The sequence below is a fragment of the Macaca mulatta genome, chromosome 6, assembly GCF_049350105.2.
Source record: "Macaca mulatta isolate MMU2019108-1 chromosome 6, T2T-MMU8v2.0, whole genome shotgun sequence".
Classification (NCBI taxonomy): domain Eukaryota; kingdom Metazoa; phylum Chordata; class Mammalia; order Primates; family Cercopithecidae; genus Macaca; species Macaca mulatta.
The window spans coordinates 100,689,225-100,712,488 of record NC_133411.1 but is presented as its reverse complement, the minus strand read 5'-3'; the positions used below and the strand labels follow the sequence as shown (position 1 = coordinate 100,712,488).

The window sequence follows — 23,264 nt, the reverse complement described above, 5'->3', positions numbered from 1 at the left end:
TATGAACATTTTAAATGTGAACCAAAATTTGTCTTCACTCATTTTGTATAAATAACTCAGGTAGCATAACCATTAAAGTATGGTTCTTCCTCTGTATCCTTGTATTCTGTATCCAGGGATTCAATTAACCTCAGATTGAAAATATTCCCGCCCCCAAAAAATGGATGGTTTGTGTCTGTACTAGACATGCACTGCCTTTTTTCAGGTCATTATTTCCTAAACAATACAGTGTAACAACTATTTTCATAGCATTTACATTGTATTAGGTATTATAAAAACTCTAGAGATTATTTAAAATATATGAGAGGATGTGTATAGATTAGAGCATCTGGAGCACCTATGCATTTTGGTATCCAAGAAGATCCTGGAACCAATCCCCCATGGATATCAAAAGACAACTGTATAGGTTAAAAACATACCATATGTTAACTCAACCAAACAGTTTATTTATGATATCCAGGAAAATATGAACAGTGTTTTTCAGTGCACATGGGAAAACTTCTAGACACTCTTTAAAAATGAATTCTTTTAAGAGGAATGCTTTCTTTAACACATAATTGAAGAAAGTAAGATTGGTACTTACAGAGTTCACTGATGAAAATGAGGATACATTTCAGATTGCTTTTTAAGTATATAAGGTAGGTTTAGTAATTTTAAATAAATAATTGGCCTATTTTCTTAAAGAACAGGACAAGTCTTATGCTACCAAATTCAACTACCGTGCTAAATGAGATTCAATACATGTCCTAATTTCATAAGGTTTGTGTTTGGACACAAAAAATGTGGGCCAAACTGACTGAGCTGATGTATAATTATAAGTCTACATGAAAAATGCAATTACAAGTAGTTCCATGGAATTGGAAACTGTGCTTTCTCACATTGTCTCCCGAGTGCCTGGTGAGACATCAGGCTTGGTGGTGGTGGAGAAATATGTGTTGAATGAATGTATGAGAGGAAGCATTTAGAATAAAAATGCATTGATGCTACAGGAAATAAGACATAAGATATTCAATGCGGTTCACCACTGAGTTCTAAAAAACAATGTTTTTCTACTTTGATTTTTAAAAGAACCACAACCCCCAAGTCAATGAGAAAAAGCTTCTGTAAATCAGCCACTGAAGTCTTATTAAATCACAAATACCAAAGACGTAAAAATCTATCTACAATTTTTAGCAACTCAGCATACTAAAACTCATCTGGGGAGAAAATATTCATAGGAATTAAAGTGCTTTATTTATAAGAGGCACAATTAAGATGGATGCTCAGTCATTTTTAGTGATTAGTACACTACCCCCTAGTTAATAGAATCCTCTAGCTTTCCCCAGCAGATGAGGGTGAGCTACTGCATTTAGGAGAAAACAGTACCTGTCTACATCTACAAACAGCTTATTTGGCAGAGTGGGATAAAACAAGTTCAATTTTGGTATGTAAAAAAGCATTATTAATATTTTTAAGGAAGAAGAAAGAAATACATGAAAAAATGGTTACAAATATGTGTTACAGTATATGGTTTCATGTCTTTATATAAGGTAAATGTAACAATTTGAATAGTATTTATTTATTTAGTAATCTGTTAAAAATTAATGGGCCATTATAGTCTGTATTATTGTAACAGAGAAAAAGACTCTCCTATTTAAAATTTGTTCAGTATGTAATAAATCTATTGGATTTTTAAATGTGTATATATCATCACTCATGGCCTATTGATGAGAAATGTGTAATTAGGCAATTTGGTTTTGCAAGCATCATAGTGCTTATCTATAAACCTAGATCGTGTATGCCTATTATATACCTAGGCTATATGGTATAGCCTATTGCTCCTAGGCTACAAACCTGTGCAGCATGTGACTGTACCAAATACTGTAGGCAATTGTAACAAAGTGGTATTTGTGTGTCCAAACATAACTAAATAGAAAAAGTACAGTAAAAATATGTTATTATAACTTTATAAGACCAATGTCTTCTATGTAGTTCATTATTGACTGAAATGCCATTATATGGCACATGTGGCACTATATATATATATATATAGTACACACACACACACACACAAAGTAAATGAAAAGGAGAAATTAGAGCCTGGCATTTTATCCTATAACCTAAGCAGAGTCAAAACCACTACATTTTACTTAAAAAAGGATTTTTTCCCATGTAACATTTAGCTATCTATCCTGACTCAAGGAGATATAGTCATGAAAAGCCCAAAATACTGTAGCATATGTACTACATAAAAAATACTGTTAGATTTTCTTATTGTAACATTAAACATAATTCTTCAATTCAGTTCAACCTTCAATGGTTCCTAACTTAATAGAGAGAATTATCACTCATCTGGTTGAATAAGCCAGGAATCTGGGTTTTGTACTGAACCAGTCTTTCATTCAGACTCTCCATTTCCAATCCATCATATATCCATTTATTTCTCTCTCTCCAACCATTCCACTTCTGGTTTCATTTTCACCACCTTAGTCTAAGGTACCATCATCTCCTATGCAGATTACCTTAGGAGCTCATAACTGGCCTCTGTTCTTCTATCTACCCAGGTCCTATCCAGTCTCTGCAAGAACAAATCTGATTATGTTATTCTCTTGCTTTAAAAGTCTTCAAAAGCACTTAGAATGAAATCCTAACCAGAAACCTGGCCTACAACTCCTGCATGAGCTGCTCTGCCTATAGCTCCAGTTTCATTTCATTCCTCACTCACTGTAGGTAACTTCTTATGCCCCAGCCTGTCATGACCTTCTTTCAGTTCTGGAAATGCTCTATTCTCTTTCCCACTTTGGTGTCTGTGTATGTCCCTGGTCTCTAGACTATTCCTCAAATACACCAACCCTCTTCATTTAAGTTCTCATCAACTTTAATAATAATTCAATGCTAAATTATAATCCATATAGTAAAGAGAAAATGGGCTCATCTCCAGATTTAATCAATAATTATAAATTATAGAACTAACTTCATAAGCTCTTTAAAAAGTGTCAAAGAATAATAAATATAAACAACAGAGAAAGGATAGTATATGTAAATGAAGAATTAACCTAGGATTTATGAGTTGTAGGGGAAGAACAAGGGAAGAATGATACATGTTTATTTGAATAAAACCAAATAGCTGAAGAAAGATCTGAACGGATAAATTACCAAATTCACACAAGTTCCAAGCAAGAATCATGAGATAAGATCCATACCAACACCTTGAATTTTAAAGCAACTTTTCTGAGGTATAATTTATATACCACAAAACTTAGCTTTGTGAATATACAATCTCATGGTTTTTTTTTCTAAATTTATAATTTCCATCACCCCAAAATGTTTCTTTATACAAATTTGCAGTCAATCCTTGTTCTCACCCTCAGCCCTAAAGAACCACAGATCTGCTCTGGACATTTTATATATAAAGAATCATATGATATCTATTCTATACTTGTACTCTGTGGTAATGTTTTTGAGGTACATGTATCAGTTTAAGTAGTTTGTTTCTTGTTATTGCTGAAGAGTATTCAATTCTTTTAAATGTATTGATACTTATTTAATGGCCTAGCATATGATCCATGTTGGAGAATGTTCCATTTGTGCTTGAAAAGAATGTGTATTCTTTGTTGGTGGAGTGTAAATTAGTTCAGCCATTGTGGAAGACAGTGTGGCAACTCCTCAAGGATCTAGAACTAGAAATACCATTTGACCTCGCATTCCCATTACTGGGTATATACACAAAGGATTATAAATCATTCTACTATAAAGACACATGCACACGTATGTTTATTGTGGCACTATTCACAATAGCAAAGACTTGGAACCAACCAAATGTCCATCAATGATAGACTGGATAAAGAAAATGTGGCACATATACGTCATGGAATACTATGCAACCATAAAAATGGATGAGTTCATGTCCTTTGCAGGTACATGGATGAAGCGGGGAACCACAATTCTCAGCAGACTAACACAGGAACAGAAAACCAAACACTGCATGTTCTCACTCATAAGTTAGAGTTGAACAATGAGAACACATGGACACAGGAAAGGGAACATTACATACTAGGGCCTGTTGGGGGCTGGGGCGCTAGGGGAGGGATAGCATTAGGAGAAATATCTAATGTAGGTGACGGGTTGATGGGTGCAATAAACCACTATGGCACATGTATGCCTGTGTAACAAAACTGCACATTCTGCACATGTAACCCAGAACTTAAAGTATTTAAAAAAAGAAAGAAAGAAAGAAAGAAAGGTTGTATATTGTACTGTCATTGGGTGCTCACTTCTATAACTATTAGTTTAAGCTAGTTCATACATTGTTTAGGGATTCTGTACTTGCTGATTTTCCATCTAGTTCTATAAACTATGGAGAATGAGGTATCCAAGTCTCCAAGAATTATTTTTCTTTTCACTTCTGCCAGCTTTTGCTTCTAGGGCCCTGTTTTGTGTTCTAGGGCCCTGTTTTTAAGGACACAGACATTTATAATTTTTATATCTTCATGAAGAATGTAATCTTTTATCATTGGGAAATGTCAGTCTTTGTTTCTGGTAATATTTCTATGTTTAAATCTACTTGTCTTATAATTGTATAGCCACTCCAGCTTTTTTATACTTTCTGCATGCATGATATATTTTTTTCTATCCTTTTACTTCCAACCTATTTGTGTCTTTGAAATTGAGTATGTCCCTTGTGGATAGCATATAGTTAGTTCTTGCTGTTGTTGCTTGGCCAGTCTGATGATATCTTCCTTTTGTTTGGAATATTTGATCAATTCACAATCATCGTAATTGTTTCTACGGTTGGATTTACATCTTCCATTTTTATGTCTTCTATATATCTTACATGCTTTTTGTTCCTTTGTTCTGCTGTTACTGTCTTTTCTTTGTTCGATTTTTTTATTGTAACATTAAACATAATTCCTCAATTCAGTTTTTTACCAATTTGAGGGTTTTTTTAGTGGTTACTCCAGATTTTAAAATATACATCTTGGCCACGTGTGCTGGCTGACGCCTGTAATCCCAGCACTTTGGGAGGCCGAGGCTGGCGGATCACGAGGTCAGGAGATTGAGACCATCCTGGCTAACACGGTGAAACCCCATCTCTGCCAAAAAAGTACAAAAAAATTAGCCAGGTGTGGTGGTGGGCACCTGCAGTCCCAGCTACTCAGGAGGCTGAGGCAGGAGAATGGTGTGAACCTGGGAGGCAGAGCTTGCAGTGAGCCGAGATTGCGCCACTGCACTCCAGCCTGGGCGACAGAGTGAGACTCTGTCTCAAAAAAATAAAAAATAAAATAAATAAATAAATAAATAAATAAATAAATAAGTAAAATATACATCTTATTCCATTTTAGTTCAGATAAATACTAGTTTAATTTTCATAAAATACCCAAACTTTGGCCCTGTGTTGCTCCATTCTCCTCCTTCTCTTTTGTGCTATCATTGCCATATATAATTCTACATATGTTTCAAACCCAATGATAGTTTTAATTATTGCTTTATACAATCTTCTGTCTTTTAAACCAGTTGAGAAAATAATTAAAATATATTTATTCAGCCTTTATGTTTCCCACATATTTACCTTTTCTGGTGCTCTTTATTTTTTCTTGTGGATTCTATTACTATCTGTTACCTCAGAAGCCAAGAAATAAAGGGGAAATACAGGGAAACGAAAGAAAATGATTTTCTTTCAAGCTGAAAGACTTCTTTTAGTATTTCTTGTAAGGCAGATGTGCTAGCAACCAATTATCTTTGTTTATCTAGAAATACCTTTATTTTGTATTGATCTTTGAAGGATAGTTTTGCTGTATATAGAATTCCTGGTTGATAGTTTTCTTCTTTCAGCACTTTGAATATGTCATTCCATTTTCTTTTGGCCTCTACTGTCTCTGATGTGAAATCAGCCATAATCACATTATTGTTTCCTTGTGCATGAAGAGTCATTTTTTTTTTCCCTTTTGCTTTCAAAATTTTCTCTTTGGCTTTCAATAGTTTTACCGTGATGTGCCTGGGTGTGGATCTCTCAATGAAACAGAGTCCATCAAATTTGAAATGTCTTTGGCTATTATTTCTCCAAACATTTTATTTTATTTTATTTTATTTTATTTTATTTTATTTTATTTTATTGAGATGAGTCTTGCTTTGTCACCCAGGCTGGAGTGCAGTGGCGCAATCTCGTCTCACTGCAAGCTCCGCCTCCCAGGTTCACGCCATTCTCCTGCCTCAGCCTCCTGAGTAGCTGGGACTACAGGCACCGGCTGCTATGCCTGGCTAATTTTTTGTATTTTTGGTAGAGACAGGTTTCACTGTGTTAGCCAGGATGGTCTCGATCTCCTGACCTTGTGATCCGCCTGCCTCGGCCCCCCCAAAGTGCTAGGATTACAGGTGTGAGCCACTGCGCCCAGCCTCTCCAAACATTTTAAATGACATTTCCTCTCTCTTGTCTCCTTCTAGGACTCTTATTACATTGTCTTGCTGTTGTTTCAGACATCTCTGAGGCTCTATCCATTTTTCCTTACTCTTTTCTCCCTGTGTTCTTGAGATTGGGTAATTTCTATGGAATTATCTTTAAGTTAATTGATGGATTTCTTCTACTGTCACAGATCTGCTCTTGAGCCCCTCTTGTAAATTATTTGTTGTATTTTTTCAGCTTCAGATTTTCTATTGATTTTTTTTTTAGTTTCTATCTCCTTATTTAAATTCTCTATTTGTTTAATCACTGTCATCATACTTTCCTTTAATTACTTAATTATGATTTCCCTTGGTTCTCTGACCATATTTATATTTGTTTGAAGTTTTTATCTGCTAGATTCACATCTGGTTTCACTCAAAAACAATTTCTTTTTCTTTCTTTTCTTTCTTTTTTTTTTTTTTGGTGATGGAGCCTTGCTCTGTTATCAGGCTAGAATGCAGTAGCACTATCTCGGCTCACTGCAACCTCCACCTCCTGGGTTCAAGCAATCCTCCTGCCTCAGCCTCCCAAGTAGCCGGGACTACAGGCGTGCACCACCACGCCCAGTTAATTTTTTGTATTTTTAGTAGAGACAAGGTTTTATCATGTTTATCATGTTTTATCATGTTTTATCATGACCAGATGTTCTTGATCTCTTGACCTTGTGATCCCCCTGCCTCATCCCCCAAAGTGCTGGGATTATAGGTGTTTGCCACCGTGCCCAGCCTGAAAAACAATTTCTATTGACTACTTTTTTTTTCTCAACTATAGCTCACATATTTCTTGTTTCTTCACACGTTTTGCATTTAATTGAAAATATAATACTTTACAAAACACCTTGTAGTACCTCTGGATTCCTCCCTCTGAAGACAATTCTTGTTGCTATTTTTTTCATTTTTGTTTCTTTGTTCATTTAATAACTTCCCTGGACTAAATCTATGAAATCTGTCTCTTCCACAGTATGTGGGTACTTATGCCTCTACTCAGTTTTTATTGTTGTTTTTATTCTTGCTTTAATTTTTCAGCCTGACTTATTAGGGGTCACCCTTGGCAACACATTTAACTTTACCTAATAAGGAAACACACACACACACCAGTACAGGGCTAGAAAGACACACAAGCTCACACATACACGAATAGTACAGTCTTAGACTTCTGTGAAACACTAAGTACGATAATATAGCAATGCTTTCAGATATCAATCTCTTCAGAGTTTTGAGGTGAAATGTAATTTTCTAAAAATTCCATATTCTGTACCAAGACAACTTGTATTATATATGTAAACAGAAAGACCATCTCCATTGTTTCAAGAATCACTAGATATGCCTTTGTAATTTTTTCTGAGACATTTGTTAAATATATATCCTAATAAATTATAAGATGAATCAAAAATTAAACAATACAAATGTCACAGCATTAAAGACTATAAAAAGCATTAAGATTCACAAATATACAAACTAAATAAATAACCTCAGAAATTGTAGTCATAAAATGAAATGAAATGTAAAAGTGAAAACTGTTCTTTTAAAATAATTCGGTGGTTAAAAGCTGAATTTAAAGGCTACAGATTAAAATAATGTTAGTAAGTGGTGTCATGAGTAATAAAAGTACATTAAATTCCCCATCCTATACAAGAAAATGAAAAAGTATTATTTTGTATTTGATGTTAAGATAGATTTATTTGATATATTTAAATGCAACCATTAGTAAAATTTAAAATTTGATTTATTTCAGTTATCTTACTGCAGCAGGTAAATAAAATATCTTTAAAGCGTAAGAAGGTAATTTAGATGTGATTCCCCGTTGTATAAAAAAATAGGGGAGTGGCAGGGACTATGAGGATCTAAAAAGTATGTACTACTTATGAAGCTATTTTAATCTACACATTTTAAAGCATTGTGCTAGCCAAATCAAGTACATTTTGGGGCCATGATGCATCTAGTTTGCCATCCCAGAAGCCAAGAAATAAAGGGGAAAAGAAAGAAAAGGAAGGAAAAAAAGAAAACTTAAGAGACAGGTGCAAACCTACTTCAACTAGGGTTAAATTTTGAAATTCATCTATATGATATTTGCAAGAGACATATCTAACATGAAGTGACTAAAAAAGTTTTTGAAAAATAAGTTGAATGTCAGTAATCTCATAAAATGGAAGCAAGAGTGCTAAATCTAGTAGAGAAAACAAGAATTAATAGGAATAGGATGACAGCAGATGTGGAAATTTGAAAACTGGAAATTATAGCCAGGCGTGGTAGCTCATGCCTGTAATCCCACACTTTGGGAGGCCAAGATGGGCGGATCACCTGAGGTCAGGGGTTCAGGACCAGCCTGGCCAGCTTGTTGAAACCCTGTCTCTACTAAAAATACAAAAATTAGCTGGGAGTGGTGGCACATGCCTGTAGTCCCAGCTACTCAGGAGGCTGAGGCAGGAGAATCACTTGAACCCAGGAGGCGGAGGTTGCAGTGAGCTGAGATCATGCCACTGCACTCCAGCCTGAGTGACAGAGAGACAGAGTGAGACTCTGTCTTAAAAAAAATAAATAAAAATAAAATAAAAAATTTTAAAAAAATGGAAATTATATTCATTTTCTAATACATTCGAATGCTTTGATATATTAGACACTTTTCTAGTAAAAAGTAAATCAAAATTTACAAAAACATCTACAAAGATAAAAAGAACATCATTTAAGCAGTGGAAAATATTAAATGTTAACCTTCTATCATACAACTGAACCTAGGTGATTTTTATGGTTTACTCCTAAACCTCCAAGGAATAATAAGTCTTATGCTATATTATTTTTTCTGAGAATAGAGAAAGAAACTTACACAATGTTATTTTTTTTTTTTATTTTTTGAGACTGAGTCTCACTCTGTCACCCACCCTGGAATGCAGTGGTGCCATCTCAGTTCACTGCAACCACTGCCTCCCAGGTTCAAGTGATTCTCCTGCCTCAGCCTCCCAAGTAGCTTGAACTACAGGTGCTACCATGCCTGGCTAATTTTTTTAATTTTAGTACAGACAGAGTTTCACCATGTCGGGAGGCTGGTCTCAAACTCCTGACCTCAGGTGATCCACCCGCCTCAGGCTCCCCAAGTGCTGGGATTACAGGTGTGAGCCACTCTGCCCGGCTGCAATGATTTTATGAAACCAATGTAACCTTGACACTAAATCCTAATGAAGATAATCCTCCAGGAAACTGTAGACTATTATAAATGAGAGTATACTAAGCATTATATGAGCAAATCAAATTTAGTAGAACATTATGGAACAATGCAATGCAATTAACTTAGCTTTATCCCAAAAAGTTAGTGATTATTCAAAACATTATGGCAATATGTCAGGGTCAAATTAAAAAGCCATGTGATTATTTTAGTAAGTGACTCAATAATATTAATACACTTCCTGATAAAAATTCTTAGTTATCTAAAACTGAGGTGGATATTCCTTTAACTTAATCTCAACCTAATCATTTTCATCATAATCAATACAGTAAGGGCTAATCTTATTAAAATGGGAATAGGATGAATGCTTGATATAATCAATTATTATTTAATATTATTATTTAGGTTTTAACTGTTGTGGTAAGAAAGGAAATATGTGTAAGTAGTATAATTTGGGGAGAAAATGATATACTATGATAATTATTTTCAATATGACATTTTTACATATAAAATTAATGTGAGAAACTTAGAATTAATGAGAGATCAGTTATAAAGCCAGTTTAAAAATAACTACAAAATTGATATTTTCTTTATATGGTGACAATACACTAAAAATACGAGAAATAACTAACATCACTAATCCAAGATCACTTGGTACACTCTATGAGAAATATACATGATGTATATTAAGAAAAATGTAAGATTAGACTGAAACAAAGGATAAAAGATGAAGACATGTAGCATGTTCCAAAGTAGGAAAATTGAATATCATAAAGATGTTATTTTTCCAAACTTAATTTCTAGTTTTACTGCAATTTGTCTTCAAACCTCTGCTGAATTTTGGGGGATAGTAAAGTGAAAAACTTGATGACTAATTCTAAATTCATATTGAAGAGTAAATAACAATAGCTATTTTTATTTTAGAAGATAAGTAATGAGGGGGTAATTGAACAACCAGATATTAAAACACATAAAAAATCTGCAATAGTTGAAAGTATCGAATTCATTCAAGAACTGACAAATGAACAGAACAAATCCTGGTTTTATTCAGTTTAATAACTGTTTAAGTCCCTGAGACTTTGAAGTTGTTACAGCATCATCATTTGGTGTGTCATGACATACCTTCTGTTTTCTGTGACTTAGGATCCTGTATTTTAAACAGAATTACATGCCAAAATTAAAGCATGTTACTCTTCTGAGTTTGAAGATCTCACCAACTGGAGAGTGACTTTCCATTACCATGATAGAAAAGCTGGACTTTAAAAAGTAGTTTGTGGCTGGGTGTGGTGATTCACACCTGTAATCCCAGGAGTTTGGGAGGTTGAGGCGGGATTGCTTGAGGTCAGGAGTTCAATACCAGCTGGGCCAACATGGTGAAACCCTCTCTCTACTAAAAATACCAAAAATTAGCTGGGCGTGGTGGCCCACACCTGTAGTCCCAGCTAGTCAGGAGGCTGAGGCAGGAGAATCGCTTGAACCCGGGAAGTGGAGGTTGCAGTGAGCCGAGATTGCACCACTGCACTCTATCCTGAGCGACAGAGCAAGACTTAATCTCAAAAAAATAAAAAAATAAAAAAAATTAAAAGTCGATTGTGAAATCTTTGTTCTACATTTTTTCTTCTGGGACCAATAGGATATTTGTTTACTGGAAGGTAACCAATATTTAGCATAACTATTTTGGACTTCTTCTCTTCAACTGTGTGATATGTTTTGCGTAGGCAATCATATAATCTACAAATAGATGTTTCACTTTTTCCTTTACACTATTTATGACATTTATATCTTCTATTTGCCTTACCGCACTGGCTAAGACTTTCTGTAACATGTTGAACAGGAGTAGCGAAGGCAGACAATTTTTTTTATTCCTGATGTTAAAAAGCATAGTTTATGGTCTTTGACCATTAACTATTATTGTTCATCGTAATTTTTTTGTAGATGCACTTTATCACATTAAGAAAGTTCCTTCTAATTCTGTGAAGAAAGTCAGTGGTAGCTTGATGGGAATAGCTTTGAATGTATAAATTACTTTTGGCAGTATGGCCATTTTCATGATATTGATTCTTCCTATCCATGAGCATGGAATGTTTCTCCATTTGTTTGTGTCCTCTCTTATTTCCTTGAGCAGTGGTTTGTAGTTTTCCTTGAAGAGGTCCTTCAAATCCCTTGTAAGTTGATTCCCAGATATTTTATTCTCTTTGTAGCAATTGTGAAGGGGAGTTCACTCATGATTTGGCTCTCTGTGTGTCTATTATTGGTGTATAGGGATGCTTGTGATTTTTGCACATTGATTTTGTATCCTGAGACTTTGCTAAAGTTGCTTATCAGCATAAGGACCAAAGAAGAGCCTGTGTAGCCAAGACAATCGTAAGCAAAAAGAACAAAGCTGGAGGCATCACACTACCTGACTTCAAACTATACTACAAGTCTACAGTAACCAAGACAGCATGGTACTGGTACCAAAACAGATATATAGACCAATGGAACAGAACAGAGGCCTCAGAAATAACACCACACATCTACAACCATCTGATCTTTGACAAATCTGACAAAAACAAGCAATGGGGAAAGGATTCCCTATTTAATAAAGGTGTTGGGAAAACTGGCTAGCTATATGCAGAAAACCAAAACTGAACTCCTTCCTTATACCTTATACAAAAATTAACTCAAGATAGATTACAGATTTAAACATAAGACCTAAAATGATAGAAACCCTAGAAGAAAACCTAGGCAATAACATTCAGGAGACAGGCATGGGCAAAGGCTTCATCACTAAAACACCAAAAGCAATGGCAACAAAAGCCAAAATTGACAAATAGGATCTAATTAAACTAAAGAGTTTCTTCACAGCAAAATAAACTCTTATCAGAGAGAGCAGACAACCTACAAAATGGGAGAAAATTTTTGCAATCTATTCATCTGACAAAGGGCTAATATCCAGAGTCTACAAAGAACTTAAACTAACAAGATAAAAAGAAACAACCCCATCAAAAAGTGGGCAAAGGATATGAACAGACACTTTTCAAAAGAAGACACTTATGCAGCCAACAAACATATGAAAAAAAGCTCATCATCACTGGTCACTAGAGAAATGCAAATAAAAACCACAATGAGATACCATCTCATGCCAGTTAGAATGGCGATTATCAAAAAGTCAGGAAACAACAGATGCTGGAGAGGATGTGGAGAAATAGGAATGTTTTTACACTGTTGGTGGGAGTGTAAATTAGTTCAACCAATGTGGAAGATAGTGTGGCGATTCCTCAAGGATCTAGAAGTAGAAATACCGTTTGACCCAGCAATCCCATTACTGGGTATATAACCAAAGGACCGTAAATCATTCTAATCATGTACAAAGACACATGCACATGTATATTTCTTGCAGTACTATTCACAGTAGCAAAGACTTGGAATCAATCCAAATGCCCATCAATGATAGACTGGATAAAGAAAAAGTGGCACATATACACCATGGAATACTATGTAGCCATAAAAAAGAATGAGTTAATGTCCTTTGCAGGGACACGGATGAATGTGGAAACCATCATTCTCAGTAAACTAACATAGGAACAGAAAACCAAACACCACATGTTCTTACTCATAAGTGGGAGTTGAACAATGAGACCATATGGGCACAGCAAGGGAAATGTCACACACTGGGGCCTATAGGGGGTAGGAGGCTAGGGGAGGGATAGTATTAGGAGAAATACTTAATGTAGATGACAGATTAATGGGTGCAGCAAACCACCATGGCACGTGTATACCTATGTAACAAACCTGCACGATCTGCACATGTATTCCAGAACTTAAAGTATAATAAATAAAAAAAAAAGAAAAGAAAAGAAAAGAAAGGAAAGAAAGTTAATTCTATTTCTGATTTTCTTTTCTTTTTCTTTTTTTTTTGTCTTTTGAGATGGAGTCTCAGTCTGTCATCCAGGCTGGAGTGCAGTGGTGCGATCTTGGCTCACTGCAAACTCTGCCCCTGGGTTCAAGGGATTCTCTTGCCTCAGCCTCCTGAGTAGCTGGGATTACAGGCACACACCACTGTGCCCGGCTAATTTTAGTATTTTTAGTAGAGATGGGGTTTCACCATGTTGGCCAGGCTGGTCTTTAACTCCTGACCTCAGGTGATCCACCCGCCTCAGCATCCCAAAGTGCTGGGATTACAGGTGTGAGCCACCATGCCCAGCCGTGTTTCTGATTTTTTGTGTGTGTTTGTTGTTTTTAATGAATTGATGTTGAATTTCGTCAAGTTATTTTTCTGTGTCGATTGATAGGATCTTGCAGTTTTTCTTTTTTTCACTTGTTAATATAATGAGTTATATTAATTGATTTTCAAAGTTGAACTGTACTTGTATTCCTGGGATAAGCTCCACTTGATTCATTTGTTAATATTTTGTTGAGGATTTTTCTGTTGATGTTCATGAAAGATACCAGCGTGTAGCTTTCTTATAATATCTTCGTCTGGTTTTAATACTCAAGTAAAGCAGGGTTTGCAGACTAAATTGTTTCTTCGTTAATTTCCAGGAAGAGATTACATAGAAATGGCATCATTTCTACTTTAGCTGTTTGGAATAATTCACCAGTAAAACAATCTGGGACTAAAGTTTTCTTTCTGGAAGATTTTAAACTATGAATTAATTTTCTTTAAGAGCTATAAACCTATTCTTGTTATCTATGACTTCTTGAATGAGTTGTTTCAAGGAATTGGTTCATTTTATCTTAATGGTCAAATTGATGTGCACAGAGTTCTTCATAAAAAGGAGTAGTCCTTTATTATCCCTTTAATGCTTCTAGAGTCTATAATGATATCCCTCTCCTTTCTTCCTTCCTTCCTTCCTTTTCTCTTTTCTTTTCTTTCTTTTCTCTTTTCTTTTCTTTCTTTCTTTCTTTCTTTCTTTCTTTCTTTCTTTCTTTCTTTCTTTCCCTCCTTCCTTCCTTCTTTCTCTCTTTCTCTCTTTCTTTCTTTCTTTCTTTCTTTCCTCCTTCCTTCCTTCCTTCCTTCCTTCCTTCCTTCCTTCCTTCCTTCCTTCCTTCCTTCCTTTCCTTTCCTTTCCTTTCTTTCCTTCTTTCTTCTCTCTCTTTATCTCTCCTTCTTTTTTATTTCTTTTTTTTTTTTGAGACAGAGTCTCACTCTGTTGCCCAGGCTGGAATGCAGTGGCATGATCTCAGACTGCAACTTCTGCCTCCCAGATTCAAGCAATTCTCCTGCCTCATCCTCCTGAGTAGCTGGGATTACAGGAGCCCACCACCATGTCTGACTGATTTTTGTATTTCTAGTAAAGATGGGGTTTCACCCTGTTGGCCAGGGTGTTCTTGAACTCCTGACTTCAGGTGATTTGTCCACCTCAGCCTCCCAAAGTGCTGGCAGGTGTGACCTACAGTGCTTGGCCCTTCATTTTATTTCTGAGAGTAGTAAATTGTGTCCTCTCTCTCTCTTTTGGGGGAAGGGAAGAAAGTCAGTAAAGGTAGATCAATTTAATCAACTGTTTTAAATAACTGACTTTTGATTTCATTGATTTTTCTCTGTTTTATTGGTTTCTGTTCTTTTCATAATTTATTTATTTTGCTGGGTTTTTTTTCTAATTTCTTATATTATAATCTTAGGTGATTGGTTTGACACCTTTTCTCTTTTCAACTTTAAGCATTTAATGTTATAAATTTCCCTGCACAGATTTAATAGCATCTCACAAATTTCGATATGTAGTTTTTCATTTTTATTTAACTAAAAATATTTTTAACTGCCCTTGAGACTTCCTCTGTGAGCCATGGGTTATTTACATTTTTAATATTTGAGTGCACTGTGACAATTTTCCAGATATCCTTGTTACTGATTTCTAATTTAATTCTGTTTTGATCAGGTTACATATTTTGTATAATTTAAATTCAATTAAATATGTTACATTTTGTTATACGGCCCAGAATATGGTCTATATTATATGTGCACTTGAAATGAATGTTTTCTGCTATGACTGGGAGACCTGTTCTATAAATATGAGTTAGGTCATGTTGGTTAATATTTTTCACCTCTTTTATGTCCTTGCTGGGTTTGTGTCTCTTCTTTATTTATTATTATTTTTTTTGAGACTGAGTCTCGCTCTGCCGCCCAGGCTGGAGTGTAGTGGCTGGATCTCAGCTCACTGCAAGCTCCGCCTCCTGGGTTTACCGCCATTCTCCTGCCTCAGCCTCCCGAGTAGCTGGGACTACAGGCGCCCGCCACCTCACCCGGCTAGTTTTTTGTATTTTTTAGTAGAGACGGGGTTTCACCGTGTTAGCCAGGATGGTCTCAATCTCCTGACCTCGTGATCCGCCCGTCTTGGCCTCCCAAAGTGCTGGGATTACAGGCTTGAGCCACCGCGCCCGGCCTGTCTCTTCTTCTTCTATGTCCATTTCACCTTTTAGTACTACCACATTGTGCTTTATTGGGTAGGAGAAATTTTGTTACATATGTAGATGCATAGGATGAAATCAGGATACTGAGGGTGTCCATCACCCGAGTACAGTACATTTTTGTTAAGTATAGTCACCCTACTTTGCTATGAAACATTAAATTTATTCCATCTTACTGTATGTTTGTACCCTTTAAACAGGTTCTCTTCATCTTACTCTGTCTCCAGAACTCACCCAGTATCTGTTATCTATCTTTCTATTCTTTACCTCCATGTGATCAAATTTTTTAGCTCCCACATATAAGTGAGAACATAGGAGATTTGTCTTTTTTTGCTGGCTTATTTTATGTAAGATAATATACCTGCCATAGAGTTTCTGATTCAACTTACTGTATGGTTAAAAAAAAAAAAAAAAAAAAAAGGAGGGAAAAAAATTAAGGCACTCACTGCCACTGGATTGGTCTTTATTCACGTCTTGATTTCCCTTCCTAATTTGCATATTATTTACTTTTCATAGTCCTTAAATAATTTTGTTTCGGTTTTTATTTTGTCTAGTGTTCTTAGTTCTATCAATGTGAGAAATCAACTACAGTAGACTTACTCCATTTTCTCCCAAACCAGAACTCTACATTTCAAAATATACTACATTTGTATACATATACAACTTGATATTTCTACCAGAAAGGCCAAAGAATTATTTCTACTTTGAAGATCAGTTATCTCACCAGCATATGTTTTGCTTTTATCCTTCTGTGTTAATTTTCATGAGGAAATGCTGTGTCCTTTCAATCTGTATATTCAAGTCTCACATTATTTCTGGAAAGTTTTCTTAAATTATATCTTTGGATATTTTTCCCATTTCATTTGCTTAGTTCTTTTCTTTAGGGACACCAATTATGCTTATGTTGGATCACTTTCAATGCTTTCCATATCTTATATCTTTTATCTTTAGTTTATTTCTATCTTATTTTCTCAGTTTTAAAAATCCTTCTATGTCTGTTCCTCCTTTTGCTGCTTCCAACATGACCTTCAGAAAACAAAATAACTGTAATAAATACTGATGTAATGTGGCAAAATTTCCATTTCTTTGGGTTTAGAGTTGAGGATAGGATATATTTTGACAATTCTTGGTGTGGTCTCAGGAAGTTGCACAGTATTTCCCCATAACCACCTAGAAACCTGTTTCTAAAAGACAGACCTAACAAAACAATAAAATTTACTTTAGCAATGTGACTTTATTTCTTTATATCTATGTGCGTAGTCATATTTGAAACATACTTTTAGTTTGATGCCTAATTTTAAATAGGATGACTTACATTGTTATTCTTCACCAAAATTATTACTTTAACATTTGAAAATATTTAAGTCTTATAATTACTGCAAAGGTATATTGGTAGTTTTTTTTTTTTTTTTTTTTTCTAGCTCTCATTGTAATGTTTATTATACAAAGTGCATTGGGAGCAAAGGAATTGTATTTGACTAAAGGCCATTATTTTCCTCAATATATCTTATTATAATGGTTATTTTATTATTTATCAATCTATTGTAGTTCAAAATATTAGTAAATAATATAGTGAAAATTGATCATATGACTTTTTCCTGTTATTTCTTTTTAAAAGTAGTACATGCTGATTTTTTAAATATCACACTATGTTCAATCATTTAATCAATCTCCTTTTAAACAATGACAAGAGAATGTAATATCAATCTCTATTCACTGTATTGTTCTATAAGATCCTGTATTGTTAAAGGTGAGAAAATGGAATCTTTTAAAAGATCTATATTTATTTCCAATTTTAGCCTATAAATACTATCAAAGGAATTTATTGCCACCATAAGAGCAGTATGTAACTAATGGAAGATACCTGAGAACCTTATAATATACATAACATTTTTATAATTACATATAAATTAGAAACCATTTCTGCAAGATTAATTTTTATGTTCTTTATATATGTTAATAAATTGATCCAATTATGAAACATAAAAATACCTTTAAATGCAATGCAGTAATATATGCTTAATACAACAAATTTTGTTACTGTGTCAGAAGAGGTGACTCTATTATCTATTACAATGACTGCCTATAAACTATTGATGACTTGAAAAAAACCAGGGATGACATACATATTAAATATTGATTATAAAAGTAAGATTTAGAAAACATGAGTTCTTTTTTTGTTCGGTTTTGAGATGGAGTCTAGCTCTGTTGCCAGGCTGGAGTGCAGTGGCGCAGTCTTGGCTCACTGCAACCCCTGCCTCCTGGGTTCAAACGATTCTCCTGCCTCAGCCTCCTGAGTAGCTGGGACTACAGGTGCATGCCACCACACCCAGCTAATTTTTGTATTTTTAGTAGAGACGGGGTTTCACCTTGTTGGCCAGGATGGTCTTGATCTCTCGACCTCATGATCTGCCCACCTTGGCCTCCCAAAGTGTTGGGATTACAGGCGTGAGCCACTGCACCTGGCCGAAAACATGAGTTCTTTACTCCAAAAGACCTCTTGAAAGTATTAGTTTATATCCAAAATAATATAGGTTTTCAGGCAAATATTTGAAAAGAAGGTTGAAAACAGGTAACCAACACAGTACATTTGAATTTGATTTTATTGTTGTCAAGTGTGCCACTTTACCAGGACTTGGAATAAATGAGAGATAACAGTATAGCACATGTAATTTTCTTGGACTGAACAAAAAAATCAGCAAAGTCATAATTTCTCATAGTGAATAACAAATATACCTGTAGAGTGGGTGATGAAGAGATAGAAATGAGTTTTTATTTCCCCTTCCTCATACTGAATTGCCTATAGAATAAGAATAAAATCTAAAGGACAGTTATTTTTTCTTCATAAAGTAGTATTCATGTTCTATGCTTTCCTGGAAATATAAATAAAGACGGAAGCATGTAGAACAAGCTTCAGTATGGCTGGATTAATAATTTAAAAAGGAACTGAAGAGTATATAGAAACATGCACCCTGCCATTCAGCCACCTCTCACCCCTTATTAACATTTGCTGAGCATCAACTTATAAAAAACCAGAGCTCTTAGATCATTTAAAGCAATCTTGCTGTAAATCCCTATGTAGTATTCCTTAAGTGTGAGAACTATAGGTACCCTCAAACACCAGTGTTCAGCTTCTGTATAGACCACTTAGCATAATTCTTTCTTCTCTATAGTTTTAAATGTGTGGGAACATGTGATCAGGGTCCTTTTTATATTCAAAATGGGTCAGCTTCTGTCTAGAAAGTGTCTTATTGTCATGATGTCACCGCCTCTCAAGATTTGTGACCTTTTGCACCATATGGATTCATGGTAGTCCACATCCTAGTTTACAGGCCAGAGTGCTTTTGTGCCCCCGCTAGGGGGTATCAAAGCCTTTTGGACTGGAATTTCAAGTACCGATAGATTTGGAAAAACAAAAAGTAATTTTTATATATCCTAAGGACCGCCAGATGTCGCAAAGGCATCATTGATGAAGCGGGTTTTATCCAAAATGTGGCACTTATATAAGGAATACTAGTATTGTGTTTGAGAGTTACAGAGGCCATAACAGGTCAGTGAAATGTCCTTCAAACATCTGATTTTTACATTCAAGAATGGGCCAAGATGAAAAGATAACCACATATCTGACATTGACGTTACTACCATTTAGACAACCGATTCAATTGCCTTAGTCAGTGAGATCAATCAGGCCTTTATTACTTTGAAAAACCACAGAAACGATATAGTTTTTCTTTTTCTTTAAAAATGATGGTTTGGAACTACATCTTACCACTATACTTTAGCTATCACATTAAATGCTTCGTAGAAGCACTTGTAAACTTTCGTAACTCCCCCTACCTCCTAAGTTTAAAGCATTTTATGAGATGTACAAAATTATAATAATGAAAGAAATGCTGCTGAGTGAATTTCTGCTGAGCCAAACTGTATGCATAAATTGGCAGTTTAACAAGTAAAACTTGGAAGCAAGCATTTGATGATTGATTTTTTATTGAGACAGAACAAGCATGATAGTGGGTAAAGTGATTTTCCTTATTGAGAGAAAATATAGTGTTTTTCAACATGTCTCTAGTATGAATGGAAGCCTTGTCAAAAAAACGGAGCAACACATAATATCTTTAAAAAGGTGAATTAACATAAGTATATCACTTATTTTATGGATCAAATTTTATACTTGTCAGTTTTATTCATAATGTCATAAAGTTTATACCATAAAGGTAGTATTATTACCTTTGTTATGTTCTGAAAAAAACTGATATTAACTGCTTTGTAAGTAGATTATAAAATACCTTCAGCTGAAGAAATGCAGTAATGAAAATTAGGGCCAAAATATGTATTCACATGTAGATCTTCAGCAACTCCCTCCGTAATTTTAAGTACTTGAAATACATTATTCAACAAGTAACCTGCTGTATATTTGTGTGTAATTCTCTGCTTGAGAATGCAAGAACTGTCAAGATAAAAATAAGAAGCATGTATCATTCTAATTTAATTACAATTCATCAAAAATTCCTCTATTGTATGTATTACAGGGAACTGTATAAACTTTCTTATAAAAGTAATCATATACTAAAGTTAATTGAGATTTGCTGTTAGAATTTTTATATATTTTCTATTGCGTAAAGAATGTATGTGTTCATACATACATCAACATGTATGTGCACATGCTGAATATCTGATTTATATGTATTATTTCTGCACCTATTTTATAGTCATATCCATGGAAAAATTTAAATGATGAATATGAATTTCTTTATAGAGAGTTCTTTTCAAGTTTGCAAATGTACATGTATTTTCAATTGTGTTTTCTAGCCATAATTTTAAATTCTACTTAGCTGTGGCTATATTATTCCCACTTGGAATTAAATGTATAACAACATAAGGAGGGCATACTCCTGCTGTTTTTCTGGATTTAATTAGTAGGCAACCTATGAATCCATGGTCCTATTACATTTGAGTATACCATAGGTCCATGTTCTATGTGAAAGATTATCTGTATTTTATTCTAAGACTTTATGTATATTTAACCTTTAATTTGACTAGCAGGTTGTATGATTTACATAAAAAATAGATCAGCTTTGAATTCACTGAATGTTTTGGTATAACATAATCAATCATCTCTAAATGTTAATGGTGTTAAAGAGCAATGAGAGCATATGTCTTATATTTGTAATCCTGTGGATTTATGAAATTATTTGGGATGTCTAAGAGCATTAGATCATGTCATTTCTCTGTAGTTAGGGTTCAGAATTTTTTTTAGTGGCAGGTATCATTTTAATAAATTTGGAGAATCAGCCAAATATAAGTACTTTCTTTTTAAACCAGAAATTACCTAATAGGTACCCTTTTTAAATGATGAATTACCTAATAGGTGCCTTTGACTAGAAGATTCTTATGAAGAAAGGTATATAGGTAGACTACAATATAGTGCTTAAAATGCTGTGACCTTGTCTCATTTTCTTTTCATTATCTTTTAATAAAATTTGACTTTCATTGGTGTTATCCTAATTACATCATGCACATAATTTCTCAATGAAATAAAAAGTCAATATATGAATGACAGTAGTAAGGGGAAAATAGGATTTAAAATGGTAAAAAAAAATCTGCTCTGGTAACAAAGACTGAATCAATTCCTCTGTTGTGTAGCAGCTTGATCATATCTTTAAAACTGATAGTAACAAAGAATATTTATTTGTTGCCATGCTATTGTAGGATTTATTTTTAAACTCAAATCCCAATTATCAAGAAAATTGCATCCTCTTTATCTCACAGAAGGGCAAACGGAATCATAGCATATTTGGTTATTGGAACTATAATATTGTTACCTTGCTTGAAACACATGGTCTCTCTTGATATACAAGAAAAAACTGAATCCATTTCAATAAATTAATAGGGATGAGAATCCCAATCCATCCTTCTTTTCAGAGGTTCGCATACATTGTAATGAAATGCATTAGGAGTTTTCTTCACTTGAAATCCAAATGAGACCCATTTTGGCTCACACCCTTGACAGTCTCTTTTATAAGCATTGCTGTCTCCTGTTCTTGTGTGGGCCTAGTAAAATGCTTCCTTTGTAAGATGCACAGAGACAATATAATGCCACGAAAGACGAAGGTGTCAAAACACAAAGTTGGAGGCAATCTAATCAATGCCTCCTGATTTAGCCTTTGAAGGCTCTCTTCATTAAAACTCTTTAATGGTGAGGCTTATCTTGAGGTAGAGCTGTTACTTAATATTTTTCAGTGTCATTCTTTGGACAGTCATTTGTACCTTTTAAATGTATTTTCAGTATTCATTGTTTAGTAAATTGGATGTCTTGTTAGCATGGTGGTGGTATGAATGACTTGCATCAAAATGATTGAAGGTAATAGTGTATAAATTCTTGGTACATTTTTTCCCCCTATCCCGTAATCTCCATCTTTCCCTCCAACAAAATATCTTAATTTATTTTCTTTCTAAATATCAGGTGTAGGATGCCATTAGACACTTTCTAAAAACAGATATTTAGATGTTTTTCATATCCAAGAATTGGATTGGAAATCTAAAATTAACTCAAAGCAATTAAAGTTTCTATTTAAATGGAGTGTCTTGCCATTGCCTTTGTTTTACTGAATACACTTTTCAAATTAATTTTTTTTTTTTTTTGGTCTGCAGCTTTTGAGAAAAGCAATGTAAATCTCACTAAAGTGATGAAAATAAATCCTAAATGTCCCTTGCTCTCTTGAATTTTTATTTCTCAGTAAGTAGATAAGGAATGCTGAGAGATTGGAAGACATAACATGTAACCAGTTCCAGATAGGCTTGTTAACTTAGGAATTGTCTCTGTATAAGACATCCATTCAAAATGTTTTATTTTCGTAGATGTGAAAATATACAAAATGTTTTTGAATCTTCCCTAGCCTCATCCCTCAGTAATTTGTTCAAATTTAATAAATGAAAAACTTATAATTTTTACATTTTTCTTTAGTATATGAACTAGATGGTATCATGATTTGACAAAAAAATACATAGAGAGGATACATTAAAGAGTATTTTGTTAATGATGTATGTGAGTGTATCTCTATTTAGACTCATATAGTATACACATACAATGTGTGTTGGAAAGCCATATATGTAGAGCAGTAAATAGGCCTTAGTTTTGTTTATTCACAGACTATATAATCCTTACCATAAACAGATGTAACAAATACATATGCTTTTGCATTGGCACATTCACATAAGCCATTTAAAAAACCCGAGAAATCAGGAGTTTAATTTCTTTTAACATCCCCAACTTAAAAAAAAGAAAAAGTTCACAGAATGC

General features: G+C 34.4%; 1 protein-coding gene across 8 annotated transcripts in view; it reads left to right on the top strand.

The window, feature by feature from the left end:
- Nucleotides 1-23,264, top strand: part of KIAA0825 — a 473,908-nt gene that overhangs the window by 276,638 nt on the left and 174,006 nt on the right. The window lies entirely within an intron of this gene.